The sequence below is a fragment of the Numida meleagris genome, chromosome 3 (genome assembly GCF_002078875.1).
Source record: "Numida meleagris isolate 19003 breed g44 Domestic line chromosome 3, NumMel1.0, whole genome shotgun sequence".
NCBI classification, from domain to species: domain Eukaryota; kingdom Metazoa; phylum Chordata; class Aves; order Galliformes; family Numididae; genus Numida; species Numida meleagris.
In genome coordinates, this window is record NC_034411.1 from 90,981,228 (window position 1) to 91,006,428 (window position 25,201).

At 34.6% G+C, this 25,201-nt stretch overlaps 1 long non-coding RNA gene across 1 annotated transcript; it reads left to right on the top strand.

The window, feature by feature from the left end:
• On the top strand, positions 6,956 to 23,341 carry LOC110397232. Its single transcript, XR_002437643.1, has 3 exons — positions 6,956 to 7,138; positions 17,836 to 17,914; positions 21,392 to 23,341. It is a non-coding gene; the product is annotated as an uncharacterized LOC110397232 (long non-coding RNA).

Below are 25,201 nucleotides of genomic sequence, written 5' to 3' on the forward strand. Positions count from 1 at the left end.
GCAAATTTAATTTCACAGCTCTGTCCATCCTGGATCTTTCATAAACATGTAGGGCCCTTGAAAATTAAGGCAGTAGGGAGGACCTGGAGCATTTTGCTCCAGGACATTTTGCTACTGATCTATCAATTTAGGAAGAGAAATTCACAGCAATATGTAAACTAGAATAAATCTATTTTATATATTTACCCACAAAGATTGTATTGGTTGGATTAACCAATTCCGTATGTTCTTTTAACTCGAAATGGCAATATTGAAGGAAATTAATAAGTAGAGTCTGACAAATCTGTAATCAAGGTCATCACTTGCAAATGGTAGTGACCATATCTCAGTGCTGTCAGTACTTGTCACTAGATACTATGACACACTTGAATATAAACTGATCTTGACAGCAGAAGAGAGTTCTAGCTAAAATCAACAAGGACAGTGGTGACTGGAATAACAATCAGTTTCACACTATTGGTTATTTATTTTTTTGTTAAAGCTGAAAATGTGCATCAAAACTTAGAATTCTCAGCTACTGCAGAAGACTAAATGTTCTCTGAACTATTTTATTTCATTCACATTGAGTTTTGTTTGCTTTTTTTGTTTGTTTTACATTACTTGGAGTATTAGCTCCTTTTATGCTTTATATTTATGTACACGTTTGAAGTGTATCACACAGGAGTAACAATTAGTTACTCTTATGAAACTCTTGACTTAAATGAAACTCCTATTTTCATTTAAGTCAAATATGCAACTACCATTTAATTCAAAGGGAGCAGCACACATTGCACATGAATAATTTAAATGTCTTGTAGATATCTTTTCTGTATGACTTACATCAAAGGCTTGAGTGTGCATTAATCTTGCCACCAATAACACTGGAGTGGGACTCTTCATTTGTGGCTCTGCTAGTCTGTTTCACTACATTTTCACTTTTCCACTAAAGATTTTCACTATGTCATTAGGTAGTCATAATTTTGGTTTTGGCTGTAGTACTTGTTTTTTCTGCAGTTTTATCTGCAGAAAAATATAAATAAAAATATAAAAATATATTAATTATATATATTATATATAATTATATATATTATATATATTATAATATATATTATATATTATATTAATATAAATAAAAATATAAATAAAAAATATTTTTATGTGATTTGTTTATATAAGATTGTATGCAGCATAGGAAATTGTCAGAGATAAAACATGTTCAGCATCTATTTCTCCAAGTATTGCCAAAGACTGAACCTAGTGAGCTGTGGCTCTAAGATAGAGAATTTTAAGAAAACTTAGTTTCAGCTGAGACAAAATTGTTCCATTCAGAGTGTCTGGTATGATGCTAAGTTTTGCTTCTAGGATAGAAACAATGTTGATAACACACAGATGTTTATAGTTATTGTTAAGCAGTGTTGTATGGAGCCAAAGTCATTCCCAGTGCAAGATCCAAAGAGCTGAAAGGGAACAGAATCAGGACAGCTGACTTAAACTGGTCAAAGGGATATTCCATACCATATTACATCATGTGGAAGGAGTTTTGAAGGGGGTGGGAGTTCAGCTTGTCATCTTCCACTGCTCAAGGGGCTAGCGGGGCATTTGTTGGGGGGTGGTGAGCAATTGCTTGTGCATCACTTGTTATATACACTCATATTTGTATATTGTCATAACTATTAATCTATCTTTCTTTTCCTTTTCTCTTTCTTAGTTTTATCTCAACCCATGAGTTCTACTTTACTTTTTTTTTTTTAGATACTGCCCCCCATCCCACTGAGAAGAGGAGGGAGTGAGCAAACAACCATGTGGTGCTTGGTCACCTGTTGGATTAAACAGCAACCACCCAAATGTTTTCTCATTCAGATAGAGATTTTCAAAAACCTCAAAAATTTCACACACATATCTCATTAAAATAAATAGAATGTAGGTGTCTTGTGCCTTTTGGTTAGTTTGGTAATTTCAGAATTATTTACTGATGGATTTAGATGGATTACACTTCTATGGTTATAATGAGATGGCGTGGGGTTGGAGATCCCTTTAATAAGTGACTGTAGCACAAGAAGATCAAGAGACAGATTTTATATTGCTGTAGATAAAATACAGATGATATACAACAATTTCATACAACACTCTTAAAACAACAACGACAACAAAAAAAATAGGTAAGAAAGAAAAATTCTCCCGTATACATAAAAAAAAAATAAAGTTCACATCTCTTGGAGAAAGTTTTGTCACGAGGCAGCTAAATCTCAAAACCTTAGATTTCTACAGAGGATGATGAGGTGACAACAAAGAACATCGACTTATGTTATCCTTTATTATGTATTATAATATCCCGATTATTATTATTAATCTTTTTCATTTCTTGTCTTCTCTTAAGCCAATGAACCTTTTTTAAACTCCCACTTGAAGTAACATGTACTTTTTTGCGTTTTCAGCACTGTGGGTGAGTCCTAGTAGACAGCTAAACTCAACAGAATCACCCACTCACTGCCAGTGGGATGAGAGAGACCTGGAATGGTAAAGGTGAAAAAACTCGTGGGTTGATAGAAAGTCACTTTAATAGGTGAATCAAAAATTGAGTGCTCAAACAAAGCACAATAATTAGTTCATTCAGTACTTCTCATTGTCAGACTGATGTTTTGCCACGCCCAGGAAAGCAGGGCTCATCATGTGTTGACGATTTCTTTGAACATCCTTTTATACTGTCTAGGTATGAGTTCAGAAAAGTAAATTAACTACTCATCTTCTCCATGCAACTCTTGATTTTGTACACTCTTCTAGAGTTATAGAAATCATCTTTTGCCAAAATCTAAGCTCTTAACCTCTTCAGTCAGCTGTTTCACTTATTCTTTGTATCCTTATTTCAACCATCTTCCCCTGTACTCACAACCTTTTTATGATGGGAGAACCATAACTACATAACTACTGTTTTCAAGGTATTGGTAAATCATGGGTCTTTTCAATTCTTCATATTCTTTTGACTTGCATATTTGACTGGTACTGCATGCTGAGCTGACACTCAGCTGAGCTGACACTATCCAATTCTGAAAAGTTTTATTTGGAGTGATAAGGGTGAGTTCATAGAGCATTATTTTATACATGAAGTTAGGTTTGCTTTTTTTTCGGTTTGCATCCCCTGACATAAACCTACATTTAATTTCATGTTTATTGCCACTATCAGATTATGGAATTTCATTGCTAATTCTTTTTCCTAACACATATAAATTCATATGTGTTCATAAATTTGCCAGGAGCATTCATCTTTTTGTTCAAAAGTATGTTTCTTTTTAAAGAAGTATAGCAGCATAATCTATATTTTTTTTGAAAGTCTGTATCTGGTATATTTAAAATAGCAGTTAAAAAAGTTAAGTTGGACTGCATTTTATATAAGAGTTACTGTTTGATTTTTTTTTTTTTTATTGAGTACAAAGTTGTCAAGCACCCATGATGCATGAACAGGTTTCAGTTTAGATATAAACTTTAGATGAATTCAAGAGAAGGAATTTAAAAAAGCAGAGGTGGAGAGGAAAAAAGTTAGAAAGCTTGAACCCTATCTGTTGCGAGGCCTCATATTTTCCTACATATTCTTTGGCAATGGATGCTGCAGTATTTTCTTATTTGAGGCTATGGACACACAACTTCTGTCTCCTGTCTCCAAGTGAGAAATATGTGGTTTGTTAAACAGAAAATTCAGAAGGATACATACACAGCAGATTATTAGATCAGGATCATAGCTCTATGATTGCATTTACTGACTAGAGAATAGGGCCAGACAAAACTGCTGGGGAGACCCTCCCACTGACTCATGAGGTTTAGAATGGACAACTTGCCTAAAATTGCAATAAATCCTTTATGTCACTCAATACCATACAGCAAACTATTGGCAGATGAGAAGTCTCTCAATCTTGCAAAAATTGAAGCTTCAAGAAGCTAGCTATTAGTCACTTACTGAATATCTGCCACAGGTAAGGAATCTCTTCACCCCGAGGAGTAACCTTGAGAAGCATCCCTGCTAGAGGAGAAGATCCTGGCACACAGTCTGCTGCTGTGCAAGGATTGCTCAACAGGTTCTGGGCTGTCTCTTAGTTACGGAGTAATATGATTGACTACTGATCATATTTGCATATCAGATATATTGGGTTGGTGCATGCTGTCTATATTGGATCCACCTTGAGTCCAGTTCAACTATCATGATCAGCTGCATCCATCACTGCTTCCAGTGATGGTTATCACCCAAGTAGGGCCATGGGGGAAAGGTGAGGTCAGGGTGGGCCAGGAGGAGTACACTGGCCACACAGATATGTGCCAGCTTGCAAAGTTATTAGAAAAAATGCAAATAAAGCCTAGAGGTCAAAGCATTACACCAGTTAAAGCTCACAGTTTATACATCTGCCATTTAGTGCCTGTCCACACTGTCCAGGAAGCAGATCTAGATGTAGTAGTAGTACCCACAAAAACACAAGAGCTTTATTCCTAGTGGTTCCTTGAGAACTACTTTGAAGCCTTCCCATTAGCCTTCATAATCTTTCCCATCCTGTCTCACAGAGCAACATCTACACTGTTGCTTGGATATGTATTTTTCATCAACTACAAAAGCTGTTATTCATACTGAACTGAATTATTTCACAAAGCAGATAGTTTTATTAACATGTACATCCTTAGTAAAAAATATACATTTTACTTACAGTACTTGAACTAAAGGAGTGTCACAGAAGATATGATCAGTTAGATAATTAATCTAGTAAACTATTTATACAATTTATACTCATCAGCATTCATTACACATCCCTCTCATTATTCCCTGTTTCAGGTTGGCAGACACTGGGTGACATATTTTAATAAGTGTGAGCACATAGAGCTGAATATCATTCACACCTGGAAGATCTAACCATCTGAAAACCTTTGTTTTGACTCAATACAGTAAACTGTAGATAAATCTTTCCAGTTTTTATTGTTTTTGATTTAGGGAATGATGTTTAACCTAATCTTTCTGTATTATTTTAAACTCTGTTATAGTTGTGGCATTTTCCAATCAGAAAAATGAATGCTTCAGACTTTGTAGATATATCCTGCATTATGTGCTAGTTTCAGTGCAACCATCATCAAGAGGACACTGTTATTGCCTCTGTTATATTTGTGCAAAATACAAATAAATATTCTAAAACTCAGAAATAACTGCACAGGAACCAGCAGTTTCATTAAAGACTTTGCTATTTATGTGCCTGCTAGGCTAAAATTTGTATACCTGCGCTACTGGGAAAGAAAGAAATGTGTTTTTCTTCCTTCTGATGAAGAACTATGAATAAAGTGCATCAACATGTGACTATTCTAAATTTCAACTGTAAAACTATGTGTGTACAATTTTTTTTTTTTTGTAATCTAAGTGTATAGCACCTATCTTAAAGAAGTAGCATACAATTTTAACCAAATCTAAGATGGACATCTGAAATGGCAAATAACGCACCTCTAATGGATTCTATATATTGAGACTATGATGCAACTAACTTTACAGGTGTAAGTATATTACTTGTGATTCATGCTAGCGTAGAACAAATTGCCAGTAGTGCTTGGTGAATAACTTTTGCTGAGTTATACAACTTCTATCATTCTTGGGACAAATCCCTGTGACAATAATATTACTTGAATATTATCTTAAATATAGTTACCTTCAACATGTATTGATCTTTTTTTTTTCCTGTATATTGAACAGATCTAATTTAGTACATGAGAAATTGTGACTGATTTTCTTCATCCTCACAATCTAAACCTAGCTTCTGACATAACTTTCTAGATGCAGGTACCACATAACTAAATGCATTGGAACGTTGTTTTTTTGTTTGTTTGTTTGTTTTGTACACATCAAATCTTAACTTTTGTTTCTCATGAAATTATACTAGGGGAGTAAATAAATCATGAGCAAGCTCATGTACCAGAGAGACAGCAAATATATGCATATGCGTAAGAGGAGAAAAAAAACCTCCATGTTTAAAGCTACTATTTGGGGTGTAATCTACTATTCTGTGTAGGTGAATGTATATTTTCCATCAGAGTTACTTATTTTGAATAGAAAACTAATGCTGTTTCTGATAGCTAGGCTAGATCATTCAAAGTTAGTTCAGGCATTTCTACATAAGTCGGTTGTGCATATCTTGTAGGCACAACTTGCAGGAGAGCTCTTATTTGTATTTTCCCTAAAGTTACCACATTGGCTACATTCTCTTCTCTGCTATCTGTTGTTCATGCATGTTCAGGCTATACGCTGGCCTTCAGGGGAAGACAAACTTTAATGAAATTACTTAATTTTACTGGTAGATATTTAACACTTTTTTGCTGAATGTTCTATACTCCTACTGGTTTATGTTCTAAACAACTTTCCACACATTTTAGCTTCCAGAAGGTTGCTTTGTCAAGACTCTCTACTTCTACAGTGTTGATAATTACTGTTCTTGAATGACTTTTTAAGTAGTCAGGTGTATCTTGCAATTTGCAATTTGGCTCACTTTCCTGGCTTTATCATTATTCCATATTGTGAAATCATGTGGCAAGCTGTTTATTGCTGGAGCATAGTGCTGGGGAGCTGCACTTCCTGGGTCAGGAAGTGCAAATAGTCAAGACTGCTAGGAGCTGACCCAGGGCAGGATCAAGAAGGGGTAAAGAATCCCTGATGCTTGTGATAGAATCAACTAAACTGCAACACACATCTTCCTACTTTATTTTTTTTCTGAAGACTGGCCTAGACTAGTCTTATTTCATGCTTTCTGACGTTGCTTACAGTTGATAAATATTAAATTGTATTACTTTGAAACACCTATCTCATCTTCCAAATAGTAAAATAATGCAAAATAAAGAAATGAATGGCCCTTTGAAATCAGTTTCATTTAATATGACTGCACTGGGCTTTTATAGGAAGGTTTGGATAGTGGGGGCAGGGCTGTTTGGATGGGAGAGCCTCTGTGGGCAGAGCCCAGCACTGCACCATGTCAGAGCAGAGCAGAGCTACAGCTGCTCCAACAGGGACCCGTCGCTGCCAGAGCTGAGCCATGAGCGACGCTGGGTGTGCTCTGGGAGAGCAGTCTGAAGAGAGGGAAACCCTTCTAAGCACCAGCAGCTCGGAGAGAGGAGTGAGAAATGGGAGAGAAGCAGCCCTGCAGGCACGAAGGTCAGTGCAGAACAGCACTTCCCTGCATCCCAGCAGAGGCCCACAGGGGAGCAGGCTGTCCCCCTGCAGCCCATGGGCATCGCACAGAGCAGATCTCTCCGTGCAGCCATGGAGGAGCCCGCGGTGCAGCAGTGGATGACCCCTGAGGGAGTGTCAGCCCATAGATACCCCCACAGGAGCAGTAATGGGCCAGAGTTCAAATCGAGTCACACACACATAAACAAAGATCACTTTTATTTGAATAATGTCTTATCTTTGCTGTCAAAGAGTGAAGAACTGGAGTTGAGAATGTAAGAAAAAAGATGTAAGTCCTTTGCTCACTCCTTTGCCTCGCTTCTGAATGGCAATGATTTCCTCCACAGGGTGAGGTTATATGCTGAAGAGCTACAGTAACGTCTGCAATGTCTAGTTACATGACACAAGGAACTGACATTGAATCAGAGAAAGACTGGAAGACCACAGCATATGGAACATGAGTTAACACAAGATTATTATTATTATTATTATTTTGTATTCTTACAGTCTAGAAGAGTATCCTTGCAGCACTGTTCAGAACTAGGAGGAGTCTAACTGAATGCAAAACAATCCTAGCTAGCAGCTTTTATGCTGGGAATTTTAAGCTGTGCACAAAGGCCACATTTGGAAAGGAGCAGGGATGTGTACCATACAATATAATCAGTGTGAGTTTTTTCTGAGGTGCCTTTCATGTGTTGTTTTCTGTTGTTCACTGTCAATCTAACATGAAATAAAAATTCAATGAAATAAAAGTCATAGAAAATTACAGAATTAAAACTAATGGCATGAGCAGAAAGGCACAGAAGACACAGAATCTAGAAATGAGACTTCCAGCTGTGTCTGCCTCATGACTTCACAAATTTCCCATCAATCTTATCCCCAATTCTGCAGATTCATAACTTCTACAGACATGGAAATTCCAGTTATAAAATCTTATTGCACTTCTTCCTAATGTACTTTTGCATGATTTATGTAACCCATCCTTAATCTAATTTTAACATCCATTAGTAACAGGCCCAATCACAAATCTGGGAGCAAAAATACATCTTGTACTGTCATTTATTTTGTTGTAAATCAGTAATCTAGATCTTTCCATTATTTATGGATGCAGTCTCTATTTTGCATTAGGAATCTGTTTAGAGAATTCTCATATTCACTTAAAAGCCTATTTACTGAAACATCTACAAGAAGACAAAAAGGTTAAAAAGCACCCTTGGAGGTGTTAATGCTAGGTAGAAATGAACAGCCTTACGGAGAAGAAAGCAAAACAAACAAACAAAAACCACATAGTATAAAAACAACTGCTTATATGGGGCTGTAATATATAGAGCACGAGTGACAAATCTGTGTTATTGCCATTATGAATTATAAAGGCTTTCTTGTGTAGCAGTAAAAAAGATTGCCTATCAAGTAATTGCAGGTATTCCCAAAACTAATATTGGGGCTTATATACAACAGTTACTTGCTTTGAACTTAATCTTCCTTATTTTCACATTGGAGTGAAAGCATCAGAATATCAGATCTACTTGTTTTTAATACCTAAATATGTAAGATGCTTTTGCATTAAAAAACACTTCACTGATGGACGCTAAAATTTGATCTTTTCATTTTTCTTCTAAAACATTTTTTCAAAATTTGTTTTTCCAGAGGAAAATGAACACTTATATGCTCATATGTTTTGTAATGTTGCTCTTTGTGTTTAACACTGTTTAAAAGGAGGTGAGAACTGTGTTCTTCTTAAATTTGTCTTTTAAACTATTATTGATATAAATCAATTTTAGAACTCTGTTCTTCCAAAGTCCTTTTCTGTCCCAAATAACCATACTGCTTCCATTGCAGGTCGGAGATTGCATTAAAAGGAAAAAAAATAGTAACGAGAATTAGGCAAAGAAACTGCTTATTTTTGCACAGATAAGCATTATTATTTGAAAAAAAAAAAAAAAAAAAAAGGCTATTTTCCCAGTACAGCAGGTATGAAAGAGATTTTTTGTTAGTACTTTTTCTTATTATTTATTTTTGCCTTGCACCTAGAGCATAAGAGCACAGAGCTTATCTGTTCTGTTTAATTTGTGTGGTACCTCTGTGATATGAAACAGCATGGATACTAGCAGTCCTGTGCTTGAACACCCCCTCTAATGCTCTTCTATTTACTGTAGATGTACATCTTAAATAAATAAATCATTTCTCCAGCGCTTGCATACACATGAAAATGCTCATAGCACTAATCAGACGTCTTATTTCAGCCTCATTTTGCAGATTAGTTTTTCTTGTACAGTCTACTCTTAAGCAAAGGTTCTATAATATCCATCAAATCTGACCATATTTAAAGATACATTCATGATTAAGGACACCTACTAAGCAATAAAGTGTGAGCTGAGTCTGTGGGCAAAAGACGACAGGAACATGAGGTTAATCATAAATATAGCCCTTGTGACTAATGAAGTCTAAAACTTTGTAAGAGAAATCTGAGATATACTTGAAATACCATATGGAAAGGTCAAACTGATATTTCTGTGATAGCACAAATACATCCCAAATGCCATGGAAATGGCAATAACATACGAGTTAGGTACGAGTGTTATGAAACAAAGCTGGAATTATCCATCATTTACCAAAACTTAATAGAGGAAGGTGCAAAAGAAGGATTTTATAATGCCTGTACTACCTGTGAAAAGAATTACTAATGAAGATAAAACCTCAGTTTTCTTGAGTAGCTCGTGGTATGGGAGAAAGTGGGCATAATAACATTGAAGTTATTATAAGCCATCTGGAGTTTGCTGTGATAATGCAGTTGTGGCAATCTGATGTCCACATTTATGGTTTGGAGTAATGGAATACGTGCAGATTAAGGAAGGACTAAAACAGACTCACTCCAGCTTTTTTATGTGCTTTCCACTGAATCAAACACTCGTTTACTGAACTAATTTGCATTTTTTCTAATTCCTCATCAGATCCTTGTTACCAGTTGTCAAAACAAGGCTTTATGGCTGAGACAGAAGGAAAAAAGATAAAGTAGTGTGCTAAAAGGCAGTAGTTTGGTAATAATTTAAAAGTGAAAAAAATGAAATGTCACTTTAGCTTCTTTTCTATTAGAAAAATTAAATGTTTGAAGCCTAGAAGAGGACATGATCATCGAGTCTGACTTGCTGCAGACAAAAGGTTTCTGAGCAATAATTCCTACATCCTTAAGATCCTCTTCAGCAGATCATTTAAAAGGATGATGGGTGTTAGTATAATGGTGAATGAACCTTCTTTTTCATAATGCGAATGCAATGCTATCGAGTCCAGCACTGGATTTATAACTTCCCAATACAAATTTTTTTTGTAACTACACTCTCATATTTGAACAATGTGATAGTTAACTGTACTATTAATATGATTCAGAAGAAATAAAATTATTGTGCAATGAGGAAAACATGCAGTAGCTCTCTTCTTACCAAATTAATTTCTTAACCAGAAAAATTGAAGTTCAAGTGTAAGCTGTTATATTGTTGTGTTCCTAACAGCTGTGTATTTTTTTCTAGCCAAGTAATGTCAGAATCATTTGTTTATTTTAAAATTTTGTAAATTATCAGATAGTATATTTGTGTGTTTTACAGAGCTAGAACTGACAATTTTTAAGATGCCCTTTCCTGGAGTACAGGAAACCAGACATTATTCACACAAGCATTGCATAGTACATATTACTACTGGGTTCACGTCCATTTTTATTTGCTCTCTTTTGTGGAAGCTAGCAATTTGTTCCAGTGTCCAAGTTGGGAATTAAAGGAGTAAAAGTACATATTTTTTTCTGAATGCAACTCCTAGTGAAGCACAAAATTTATCCTTTTAGGTGCCTCAGTTAATGGGTACATCTGAGACTGACATTTAAAATTTCAGCAACTGCAGTAGTTATTTTTCAATTGTCTGTAAAGGGCTTGGCTTCTTTTTCACTCCATTCCTTCATATTGCACTTACCCTTTTCATTCCACCAGATCTGTTATTATTATTAGGCTCAACTATAGTGGCTCAACTATTCTCTTCTATGTATGAGCTGTAGATCACTAATACACATTTTGTTTCCAAACTTCTTACAGAAAAATAAGCCCTCAAATTTAAGTAATATTAGCATAGGTGGATGCAAACGTAACAAGAACTCAATCTAAACCAGTATAACTGCATTCAGAACCACAGAGATTAACTATAATAAAGTCAGAAAAATCGTGTACTTAGCTCACAAACTTCTGCAGAGTATCTTGGAAATAAAAGGTACTGAAGAAGTGTTAAGTAGCACAGCAAAAGGAGATAAGTGAGACCTGGACATTTCTAAAGCATGTTTCTCAAAGTAACTAAGAATAAGTGCAATTTAGTCTACTACATACTACCAACAAAATTCCTAGAAACATGTAAAATATTTTTCATAATTCCTTGACCAAATATATTTTAACCAAAGGAAATGCATCTAATTATAAAATCAAAGCTTTTGGGTTTTTTTTGGTAAAAACATGAGTTGTATGATATTACAGTACTGCATTTTAGTTGTCTTTCCTTTGGATTTAGAAAACAGATCACTCAAATCACTCTTAAAGTCAGTAGTTTTACAGAATCAGTGTTTATTTTAATTGCAATTTTTTTTTTCTCAAGGTGAAATTCTAAAATATAATTGCAACATTAAAATACAGTATTTTTCATATTCTTTCAAAAGTAGTTAGATATTTCCCTAATAATCTTCATGAAAAAAGAATCACTGCATGCCTATGATCTAAGTACTTTAATTTTTTGTTATGGATTGTTGTATTGTCAAGAGGAATTAATCTGTGTGTAATACTTTTCAAGTTCCAGTAACAAGTATGAAGTAATCAAAATAAATTTACCTTCATTTTGAAAATGAAATAATGTTATTTGATTGAAAAAATACAAATACAAGAAGAGCATGTATCTGTTCATTTACTGAAAATGGGAGATTCACAAATTAGAAAAAAATACAGACCAGACTTATTGTGTTCTAAAATGAAAGTAACAAAATCTGTAAATGTTACTAGTGAAATCTTCAGTTATGAAATACATTTTTAGTATTGCTTTCTACATATTTTTATTTGACTTTGTACACTATAAGTAACAGTGCTTCCTACTGGAACTAGCTCAAAGCCTTTGCAAGCCAGGGCTGCTGTCAAATTTATTTTTCAGGTTAATATTTCGTAGCTGTCCTCATTACTACAAAAAAAGATGTATATTTTATAAAGGAATAGGTTTGAGTGGGAATTCTCCATTACAGCAAATGCACCTTTAGGTATGTTTTGTTAGCTTTGCTAACTTTGAATAATGAAGCTATTAGAAACTCAGTAAAATGAGCAGCGTCAAAGACAGAACCAATCTAAAATTGATCTTTAGAGAAATCTAATGTGTATATATCCCTTTGAAGAAAATTGTTGCTGTTATGAAGAATATTGTTACGGATGAAGATAACACTACAGCAGAAATAAAGACAAAACATTTCTTAGATTTTAAGAAACCTCAAAAGCATGTTAATATGATGTTTACATTCCATGCTGACCTACATTAAGTGGAAGGTATCATTAGAGATATTCAAGAATCAGAATTAAAGTATCATGAAGTTTCTACCTTAAAGCAATTTTCAGTACATTTTTTTTTCTGTAATAATACAAAAATATATGCCTGATTGTTTGATTGTCCCTGGATGTGAAATCACTGTGAACTTGTGGGAAGGTTCTTTGCAAGACAGTTGTCAGCAGCATCATTGTTATCATCCAATATTATAAAAATTTCCCACTGGACTCATTACAGATGAACCGCTAAGAACAACCCCTCATAATGCATTGAGACTCCAGCAACATGTTAGCATCTGAGCCCCAGGGGTTCTAATAAGCCTTACAGGCACTTTCCAGCCTCATCTGCAACCTCTCTTACATCTAAGCATTTGCTGATGGGATGAGACCTGGCTGGAGAGGACTCTGCCCTGCCAGCATTTTCCTAATTCACAAGGAGCTGCTATCTTGTGCTGCACTCTGGCTCTGGCTGCAGCTCTCACCTTTTTAAAAGATCCAAATACTAGTAAATATTGCTATAATGTCATTTTTTTTAAAGCTCGAAGTATGTTTTAAGTATCAAATTAACAATCTAAAAGTTAAGTCATATATATAACTCATACATATTTTTCTCCATCTTAGGGAAAAAATGCCCTGTTCTCATAGTCTTAGATTGACTGTCAACTATTGTATCACTGTAATTCAATACGAAAAAAAAAAGACCAACAGATACACCTTAAATGTAAATTATCAGGGCCACACTCAGAACAAAAAAACATTAAACTGTAATGAGGAGTTTGATAAAAATATATTCTCAGAACATCTTGCAAAAATATCAGACAACTTTCAAAGTTTATTTAAAATATGCTTAGAGTAAGATGGATGTTCTTATTAGAAATTTGTGTCTCACTGTAAACAAATATTTGTTCTCAGAAGCAACTTTGTTGTAAAATACTAATGCTGAAATAATCTCAATGCACCCAAATGGAAGCTCTGGGTTCTGAAATGTTGTGCTGACCTCATCACTTGCACTTCCTCATGATTGTTGTTTCACACAGTTCAAAGCTAGGTCCACCTGTTATTGTAACATAAGAAAACTTGAAGACACACCATCTTCACTTGAGGTTGATAGAAATGTCATCTAAAAGGAAAACTTAGAAATCTTAAAAACTACGTAAAGAAGGGTTCTCAGATTTGCCAGATGTCTGCTATGAAAAAGCATAATTCTTTACCCAGCTGAAAAGCCATCTCTAAATAAATTAGATTTTGACACAGATCTTCAGCAGTGAGGCAATGGAAGTTCATTTTTTGCCGTGGAGTTCTAGATGAAACATTTGTAAGTGAATTCAAGGCCTATTTCCAAGAGTTGTGATACCTCAGTAAATAAAATCTTCATTTAATTTTGTTCAAAGCAAGAATTATTCCATTCTGCTAAACTGGATAGTAAAGCAAATCACGTGTTGTTTTTGCACAATAATCAAAGCAATATTTCAAATGGAATGGAGAAAACAAAGTCATTGATTTAGTCAATTAGCCAGTTTACAAGTATGTAATTTCTATCAACTTGTGTATCTTACTCATCTACAAAATTAAGCTCTAAAGTTTATCTGGGTTTTGCTGGCTTTTTTTTCCCCCCCGTGTGTTTGGACGTGGTGAGATTTATTTTTCATAATATATCTCTCAATTCTCAACTCAGACATAAAATTTCATATTTTAACACAAGAAGCGCCCCATCGTGCTATAGGAAGCTGTAAGAAACATCCAGGAGTTGTGTAAATAGTTTCCAACAGTGAAACTCACCCAGAGGAACCTTTGAGATTATTCATGAGAAACAGTCCAGAAAACATGAAATAACTTTTTAGTGATAATTCTAAATCAGGCCAGCAGAAAACAGTCAACAGTGCAGGTCTTTTTAAAGCCTAGTTCCATGATCCCAATTAGACTGACGCAGAACCATGCTATCACTGGAATCTCAGGACAATCTTATATAAAAGTAGCTTGTATACTGAAAACTCTATTTTTATTTGCAGGCATAAACAAAACAAGCAATGACAGAAATCTGAAACACTTGAACAGGAACATCGTAGCTATAGAATCTGAGAATATATGAGCAGTTGTACATTAAGTTGGGTTAATATTAAACTAATCAGTTACAGAGAGAACATTCTGTAAGATGAATGGTAGGTGATGTTAATCCTGGAGATAAAATTTTTAGGTTGCTAGCAAGCTCACATAAAAGATCTATAACTGAAAGAGTACATGAAGGCAATTAGCTAGTTGCACATATGCCACGGATTTTCCAGGGATTTGAAGCCAAACGCTACATGGTGCGGGAAGCATAACAATCTCAATATGAGTATGCAAGCTTCAACTTTAATGGAGTACTTCACAACATATATAGAAACTGAGTTACACCTGGCAAACTGCCATTGGTGGGGCTACCCCAGCCCCATCCTCTGATTGGTGATTACAACTTGTTGAACAAACAAAGCCAAACAGCAACTCCCCCCCACGCCCGACAGCTAACTCCCTGATACTTCTGTCCTTGGACTCCGCCCCACCCAAGGATCCCTAGGCCCTGCCGACCGTCCACCCACAACTACTCCATACACACACTCTGCAGTACTTCCTTGCTTGTACAGTCACTCAAGTGATCCGTGGCCACCCTAATCCTGCAACACACGTACAGTTCAAAGAGATAGGAAAGAAAACACAAAAGTCAGAACCAGAAAGTAACTATTTGCACATACATTCAGAAAGTGAAGGAGGCTGTAGGAAAAAAAACACCAAGTGGATATCACTGGGGAACTGTGAAATTTTTCATTAGGTACCTAAACAGAGGATAAGAGAATCAGTACCTCTCTGACCAAGTTATGGACATTATGACAAACCTGGCAATTTATGTTGTTGATGTAAACAGTATTTCATCTATAAAACCCCAAGGTTTCAGAATTTTCGTTCTGAGGAAAGTCATAGATTATCAATGATACTATGGTCAATCTGGATACAATTCTGGTGAAAATCATGTTTCCATCTATTTCTACAACGGGAGAGTATGAAAAACAAAAACATAATACAGAGACAGAACAGAAAATCCTTTGCTTTTAGTATCATTTTTAGACTAAAAAGTCTATTTGTTTTTTTCTTTTGTAACTGATGGAAATTAGTCATATTTTCATATAAATTTTGTGCTATTTTAGCTAATGATACTCAGTTTTACTCTTTTGTTATAAGGAGTTTGAAGAGGAGAAGCCTTCAGGATTACAAAGGAAAATGTCTCTACAGAAAAAATCCTGTGTTAGGTTTGCAACAGCAGGGCACAAAAAATACTTCAGATATGGAGTCTACTTTGAAAAGGCATTTAGGAAAGGATAAGACAAACACATGTGGAATCTCTAATTAAAAAAATGCAGTGAAAATTTGATAGATAACGACAGAAAGGCTTATTTAATCCGTGCACTGTACCATATATCAGTTTAAGGGAGACTGGTAATACCTCTCACAGTAGAGAAACAGCTGAATATTGTGCTTTTTGATGTCTATAATGGCACTATACCTTGGATTCAGACTTGTTTTTCTCTTTCATCTGTGGAGAAGGAGCAGTTTGCCATTCTCTTCTGATGTTAGTCTGCCCCCTTCTCCTTTGATCCAGACTTAGTCACCCTGAAAGGGAAGACGTTTAGCCTGCTCATGTTTCATTGCTGAGAAATTCTGAAATATCTACAGTACGGTAGTTCCAGCTAGCAGTTCATTTCCAATTTAAAAATGCAGTTGGCATTACAATGTGAAATAGACCACATCAACTGCAAAACAATAGTACGTTACTCAGAAATAATTTGTTGTCCAATTGAAAATGAAAGGATGGCAATGAATTAAACTACCTTCTTTCTTGAAAAATTCAATAGAAATTTGTGTGTCCACGTACACTGCATTTTGTGAAGTATAAATGAAAAAAACTTACTTACTATGTTAAGAAATTTTAAGAAATAGTTTGACCTCTGTCAACAGTTTTTCAGAAACAGGGTTGTAGGTTTGTAGTTTTAAGCAATATGTGATGTTTTATTTAACTTTTGTGAAATTTACATTAATAACACAATGAATGAGGTTTTCAAATTAGATTGAAATTCAAAACTAAATTATCTGGATAATTTAATGTTGGGCCACTAAACTCTCATGTTGGGTGTAGTTTATACAGAAATGCTGCCAATGGAACTAGGATAATTTTGGCAAAATTTAAACAGATAATCTCAACAAACTCATAATTCCTAAACAGAGATAAGATTAAGACAAAGTGGAATCCCATACAATGTTTAAAGAACATAAAAATGACTGTGGTGATAGGATAAAGTTCTTAGTTGTATTGAATATTTTTAGAACAAACAGAGTCATACACTGGCCACTTAAGTTATACAAATAAAGCATCCTGATGAAAAGGATTTTCTCAGATTGCCTAGATTTATTCATAACAAGTTTTTTTTTTCAAAATAGATCCTCCTTTTACACAAATAATGAGACAATTAAAAGGCCACCTGGTCTTTTGGATGGTGTAGATTACATGAACATAATTCTTTGAATATAATTGCAGTGAAGTTGTCTTGTGTCATCTTTTATTAAATTATTAAATAATTACTAAAGTTAAATAATGGTCTGAAATTATTGATAAAAAGTGATAAAGGTGTGTTCATAATATGCAGAACTTTGGCTAAAATAGTAACTATTAAACTGTGTAGAAATATTATTCCTAACACATCTTTATTAAATGAAACATGGTTGAAAAGTACAGAGAAATAAGTCTTCACCTTAGATTAGGAAGGCTGCATTCTTGTGGGCCTGTCTCCTCAAGAATACACACTATTTATTTCGAAGAAGCTGTCTCCAATGATTAAAAAAATATTTCAACAAAATATTAAATGTTACAATGAAATTTGAGAAGATAAAATTTGTGTCCTTTAGGTCACATAATCTAATAAATAAGTAAAGAAATAGGGAACTCAATTTTGTCAGACTGTTCTGAGGAAAATAAGCCCTAGATTTGAAACTTGCATCTTAATCCATGAGAATTCATTAGATTTTAGAGTATAGTGCATGTATAAAGGCATTGTCATTCCTTTGATTTTTCAGTAGTACATAGAAACAATTTTGTTGCTATCCACTCAGGTACTACAGCAGATGAAAACATCACCTCTGCTGTTTTTGAAGAGTGGCAGGTGTACAGCAGGAAGATCATCAAAATCAGGTAAATGTGAGTTAAGATGCAGATATAGCCTTCAACAGACACAAAAGGACAAGTGTGATTTTAATTTAATTTACCATTTTCCTTTTATCAGTATTAAGATTGCCTTTATTGTATTTAAAGTGAAGGAACAGATGTAACATCTCAGTAATAATTTGTCAGAAAAATAAAGCAAATTCAGAATTTATCTTTATTTCCTGTTTTTCTTTCCCCACATAGATCTACAGTTTTCAAGTATTAAGAAAAGTAATTAGAAAGAAAAAGAAAGAAAGCAACAAATAAAATCACATAGCTCTGAATCAGGAATGAACAACCACTAAAATTAAAAATCCACTAAAATATTTTTTAAAAATTAGAGATTTGGGTAAAAAATATTGTATTATCCAAAATAAACCCAGACATAGTACAAGGAAACATTTTCAGGAACAATTTTTCACTACTAAAAAAACATTTAGTTTTAATTTCCCTTTCAAATATAATAGTTACTTCCTGTTATCACTGTTATGTCTCATTTTCTTGTTTGATAGTTAACTGTCTCTGTTCACATTCTGTTTGTTTAGTTCACAAGACAGTGAAAATTTCAGGATAATTTGTCATGATGGAATTCGTGCTAGCAAAAAGAAAACTAAAAAGCCATTAAACTATAAAAAGAGAGGCTTAATTAGAATGCAACTAGAAAGATTTTCTATTTTTAAAAAAAACTAATGTTCTAAAGTAAAGCTTCAGATTTTGACTGGATAATAATATGGAGGAGAGATCCAGTGATAGTGGTAACTTAATACACAAATGATAAATCACCTAAACACAGCTAGGAGAACTTGGGGTGGTAGTGTAGGAAACAAGTATCAGGCATTCCCATTCTTTTTTTTTTTTTTTTTCTCCTATGTATCTGTTGTCACTTTCAGAAATTAGCTTCTTCGTTAATCTGAGTTTAGAGAAAACTCAGAATTACTAGACACAGATGAGTACAAAAGGATTGTTTGCAGTCTTCCCTCCCCCCTCCTTCTCACCCCTTTCCCTCCCCCCTGGCCCCCACCCTCCTTCTAGTGAGTTCTGGCATTATTGTCTTTGGAATTAAAGCATTTTATGTGACACCTATACCACTCTTGCTGAATTAAAGTAAGGTATTTTTGTAAAACAAATTGAAAAAGGAGAAAAGGGAGAGAGATATGTTTCTTAAACTACTCTAACCAAAAACTGGTTATCAAACTCTCCTTATGGATTTCTCAGTTTCAAAATGAGTGGGATAATTACATCAAGACTTATTACAATTTTACCTAATCCATTTCAGAATTTTATCTACCCTTTTTAATAGCATCAGATTGCTGACACCTATTCTGTTTGTGGCACACTGTAGCTTCAGATAATTTTTTTCCAGTAGTACTACTGCTTCTTAGCTATTTAAACATTTTATATTTGCACTTTAGATCTTCAATAAACTTACTCTTATTGAATTTGTTAGTACTGATACAAGACATTATACTGTCTTCTAGCATCACTGCAACTCTTCCCAAGGAAACACTGTATAAAGATGAAAGAAGTGTACTACGTATCCAAGTGGTGTATCTCTCTATGTATCTACTCTACCTATCCCTACCACCATCCAAGCCACTAATGAAATTGTTGAACAACATTCATGAAAAGTCTCCATGAGACCTTGCTTAAAATACTTTCTCAGTTTGACATTGAGTTATTGGTACATAATCTTGAATAAAATCTAAAATTTATTTCTAATTTTATCTAGACCAATATCTTCTCAGAATGCTCTTTAGAATAACAGAGTAGCTTGTCTCTAAATTTGAGTCAAGAAGTATCACATCCAATACCTACTTCTCATCCACAAGGCTAGCAACTTTGTCAGTAAGAAAAATTATATTGTGATATAATTTATTTTCTACATATCCATTTTGAATTTGTAAGAAAATTCATTATTAAAAAAAAACCATGTTCTGATATCTTTTCCTCATGCTGAAAATAATCTACTAATTTATTCTTTCTTGGTACACCTTTTTCTCATGTAACTGTTCTCCATTGTGTGATCTTGTATGTTCTCCTTGCATTCTTGAAATCATTAATAAATCAAACTGTTTCAGGTAGTTCTTTATGATCTTTAAATTGAATTTAAACTAGTCACTCTGTTTTATAATATTTAGATTAAGTATATATTTTCATTCGTCAGTTTCTCTGTTGTGTCTCTACTACTTTGTTGTTCTTTTATACTCAACCTTGATAGCTAATATATGAACTAATGATTCATGACATAGAGAAGAAATTGCATCTTTCTCCATAAAACAATAGACTTAAGTTATTACTTCACCCTTCTTTAAAATGATGTATAGGAACTTCAGTTGCAACTATTTATGCCCCTATCTTGACTTTAATTGTTAACACAGCTCAGCTCTTACATAGTTATGTAACTAATCTGAAGCTAGAGACTAGTCAATATATTCTAACTTGTGCAATCAGGACTGAAGCTGAGCCAGCACCTTTAAGTTGTTTGCCCACCTTATTGCCCACAGTTATTTGTACTTCCATCACTGCTGATCCACACCTTTTCCCTTTTCTGAGCATATTCATTCATGGATTAGTACTATCTTGAGGCTATTGCATTATTACCATACAATTACATTAAAAGTAAAATTTAAATATATAAATTATATGCATAGTGATGTAATCATATTCACTGAAAGAAACAAGATGATCAAGAAATATCAATATGTTCCTACAAATCTCAGAAAAATTTCCACTCTATAATGCCAGTAAAAAAAAATTAGCTTATTCATGTTTTTGATTTATAACTGGTAACTTTCAAATAAATTTTAAAAAATCTTGGCTATTTTAATGGTAGAAAATTTTAACCGTAAGATTCTTCTAGATAGAGATTGATCCTATTTTAGCAATAGCTCTCCAGTAAAGATGGTATAAAGTCAAGCTGGAAAAATGATTATTTCTTTGAATACCATCTTAAACTAAGTCCTGGAACAGTAGTGTTTGGCAAAGAGCATGAACTAGTTGACTACTTTCCATTGCAAAGCAATTGTTTTCTGTGTAATGCTTGTTTACAGAATACTAGTTAGTATTTTTTGACACTTTGTTACACCTCAGACAGTTCATTGTTTCTTCAATGCATAATAACTTGCCTGCTTTCTCTGTTACCAGCAGGTTGTAAATGCAGGTGTTAACTGAATGTTAAGCTGAAAATACATTATGCATTTTATCCCACCAGCCGCGAAGAAAATAATTTACATATGCATGTTCTCTTTTAATAACTAGGAAATGTGGTAGTGCCTTTGTTTCAGCTGAAACAGAGTTGATTTTCTTCACATATTTTCTATTACAACATAGTAACAAACATAAAAATAGCTACATTTAAACAGCATATCTTTCAGTATTTTGCATTCAGTTCAGCCATACATAGAGCTTGATGGCCATAAACCCCTGTGGCAGTATAACAGATTTTTCCTTTTTTTTTTCCTAAAGAGAATCTGAAAGTGAGAAGAAAAACACCAAACTCGGCTCTTCCTTTACCTCAATGGGCATTACCTATTTTTAAGACTAAACCTGATCCCAGACTTCGACATGAAAGGTATTACAAGCCATAGACTTTCTTGAATGAACTATTGTTACACCAATAGTAAAGCCCAGGGCTCACAGGAAGGAACAAATGTGAGCCATCTACAAAGAAGTCAAGGCTCCATCAACTTCTACTAGTTCCATCAAATGGTATCTGAAGGACTCAACATTACAGAAATCTAGTCTCATCACAATCTGGTATCCGATTCAGGTATTTCACTTACTGGATGAAGAACTGACAATACAATGAATCATTGTAATTGTTCCTCCATCGATCCCATATCAGAAGCAGTGGAATACACTGTTATTCTTGGATACTCCAAGCAAGATGAAGAAGTCGAAATGCAAATATTGCTGGGGAAAAATAGTGACAGCTAATCAAAACAATATGAATTGTAATGAATTCCTCAAAGCTTGTACTAAAACTGCTCTGCAAACAAAAAGAACCTTCCTTCCACTAGAGCAGCCAAATCCAGCCCAAGTGAGCTACAGAGGCGTATGTGTTGCTTCATTGATCCTGACTGTCTATAGTCTGCATCAGAACAGAGGACTGAATGCAATGGAAATTTTTATCTTCTTCAACATCAGAAATCGGTTCTATTTATAACCCCTAAAGCAACAATTCACCTGCATTTCCAGTGCTCAGAACATTCATTAATCAAGATATATTGCAAACCTAGAGGATTCACAGCCTAAAAGATATAAGTCTAACTCAGAGATCTTTCTGGTTATTAAAAGAGAGGCATGAATAAGTAGAATGATTCCTGCTCAGAATATACGATACAAGTTTATTTTAAGGACTTAACTGTCCACATGAAATGAAAGACATTCACTGTAAGGAAACTACAGAATCAAGCCTAAAATCAAGCTTTCAATTTCTTAGAAGCTTACAAAGTGTTAAACTAGATCTAAAGCTATATATCAATGTAATTAAGAATAATTTTCTACCTGCAATGTAATCTATATTTGCATTAGGACAAAACATTTAAAACAACACAGTAGCACTTTATTTTTTGTCATGTCAGTGTTATTCAGAGTAGTTCTTAAACAACAAGTTCTCTGTTGTACTCAACATCTTTCAGTTATATGAGGGCTAATCCAAAAGTAATGCCTCCTATTTTAATATGTTGGCCCATGATGCCGGAGGTATTGCAGCAGAGGCAGAACCTTCCCACCAATATTCCCTTACATTTTATTGTTATATGACAGATGGCAGCAGAGGGGCAATCTGACAAAATGACGTCTGACATAGAAGCGAGTATAAAGCAAAGATGTGTCATTGAATTCCTCTGTGTGGAATACATGGCAATGATTCATTGATGTTTGCTGAACATTTATGGAGACCAAACAGTGGATGTGAGCATAATGAGGCAATGGGTGGTGCAATTCAGCACTGGTGACAGCACTGGTGACAGCACTGGTGACAGCACTGGTGACAGCACTGGTGACAGCAGGTCACCTCTGTTGATACAGGTTTTTACTGGTATGGATTGCAGGCTCTTGGTCATCACTGCCAAAAATGGATAACTAATGATGGTGACTATGCTAAGAAATAGCATTTTGTAACTGAGAATTTTCTCTATCGTATAGCGTTATTGTGCTCTTTTTACCTCTTTTATTCTCCATTGAGGCATAGATGAGATAATACTTTCAGAGAATCTACATATTTAAAGTTCTTTAGCATGAATGATGTTTTGGAAACCTCTGTCTGGACTAGAATGCAGCAGAATATTTCTCCAACTGTGGGGGAGATTTAACAACAAAGAGCCCAACAGACTCTGGTAGATCTTATCTCTATGAGGCCTCCGGAATCTGGAAACAGGGCTAAGGTGTAAACAGAATAGTCTTTAGTACGCACAGCTAATGTGGTCACTTCTGGGACAGTTAAGCAACCCTTTGTTTGTTATCTACGTTGTTGTGAAGAACTTAAGGATAATTAACCGTGAGTGGATTTACTACTTACGAGTGAAGGATATATAAGGTGTGTGTAAAACACAATAAGGAGAACTTGCTATTAAGAGAACTTGCTATTCTAAGAACTGGCTATTAAGAGAGCTTGCTATTCTGATGCCACACTGACTGGAGGAATTCTGTAACGCCGACATCCAACCACATGGGCTGCAACAGATTTCTGAAGCCTGCTCTCAGATTGCTATACAAACTGAACATCCAGTCAAATTTTTTGTTTCACTTTCACCTTCAACTGCAACTGTTATTTGGGCTACACACCATAAAACACTTTCTACGGTACTGAAATAAAGATAGGGCTGATAATGTCATCTTCTGGCATGACAGAAACTTCCAAATGAAATAATAAAACTAGAAAAAGAGATTATTCTCAAGATCTGTCAATAATTTAAAAATATCCACAGTTTAAACATATCTTTAAGAAAAATGGACTATTACAACAGTTACTTCTCTTTCTCTCCAACACATTACATTAATGTTTTACAGAAAAAAATTCATATTAAAGTCAACAAAAACAACAAAATCCATTGTAAGAACTAAGCATGCATGGCTGATGGGCTAAACATGACACAAATATTGGTGATTTTAAGTACTGCAAGACCAGAAGACATCAATTCCTGTAGCATTAAGATATTTAGTATTTTTTTTAAGTGATATTTTTTATTCAGTTATAATAGTGTCTGATAGCTATGACTGAGAAGATTATTACGGGATTATGCTAATTGGAGCTATTCCACTAGATTCAAATTTCTCTTTATAGAACATTGCTATTACCAACACTGAAATTTGCTGTTTTCTTCATAAAATTTATTTAACTGCTTGTTTTTGCACACTGAGAAAATACTTGTTCTACAAGAAAGTCATGCTTACCAGGCTACCTTCATCTGTTTCTTTAATTATACTGGTAGACACGTAGAACACTGCTAGGAGAAATACACAGCCAACAAAGCTATCAGTATTGGCATATTTCTAAAAAGGATTTTTAGAGTGCAGCACGTAAATCTAGCTTTCTCCTAACTATTTCCTTCACTCTATATATATGCATTCTGCTCCTAGTGTATGGTTATTTCACTTAGATAATGTTTTCCTAGTGATTTTAACACTGAAATGTCAAAGACTTATAAAAGTTAATATACATGATATGTGATGCTTCTCCCCTTATTCACAGGAGCAGCTAATCTCTCATAATGTGAAATGCGATTATTTGTTACTGGTTTTTTTTTTCAATACTCATTTGAAAAGTGTTCTATTTTGCATAAGGAAATTTGAGTTACTCTAGGATTTTTGATTTGAATATTTATATTGGATGGCAGCGGGAGTCCTTAATGCAGGTACCACTGTATGCAAAACATACCAGAAATCAGTGCAGAAAATAATTGAGCCTAGACTCTCATATTAGATACTAATCAAAGTATTAACAGCTCAGAGGGTTGTTAATCATTTTCTCCACTATGGAATAGCATCCATACGATATGAAATAGAAGCATACAGTTGCCTCTGACCAGTTTTTGGACAATCCAAGAAAGGTATTAGTCACAATCTGTTAAGAATCACAAATAGTTAATAATGGAGGAGTGGCTTACCCTGTTCCAAAGATAAGGGCTCAGTAGAAAACTCCCAAAATGAGACAATCACCAAATAAAGAAGCATCCTTCTTGGCTGCTAGTCCTTAAATGAGGTTAGGGAGGGGTGGACCCTAGGTCTCCCCTTCTGGTCCCACAGATGAATTGCTTCCACCTGTGTTCCCAG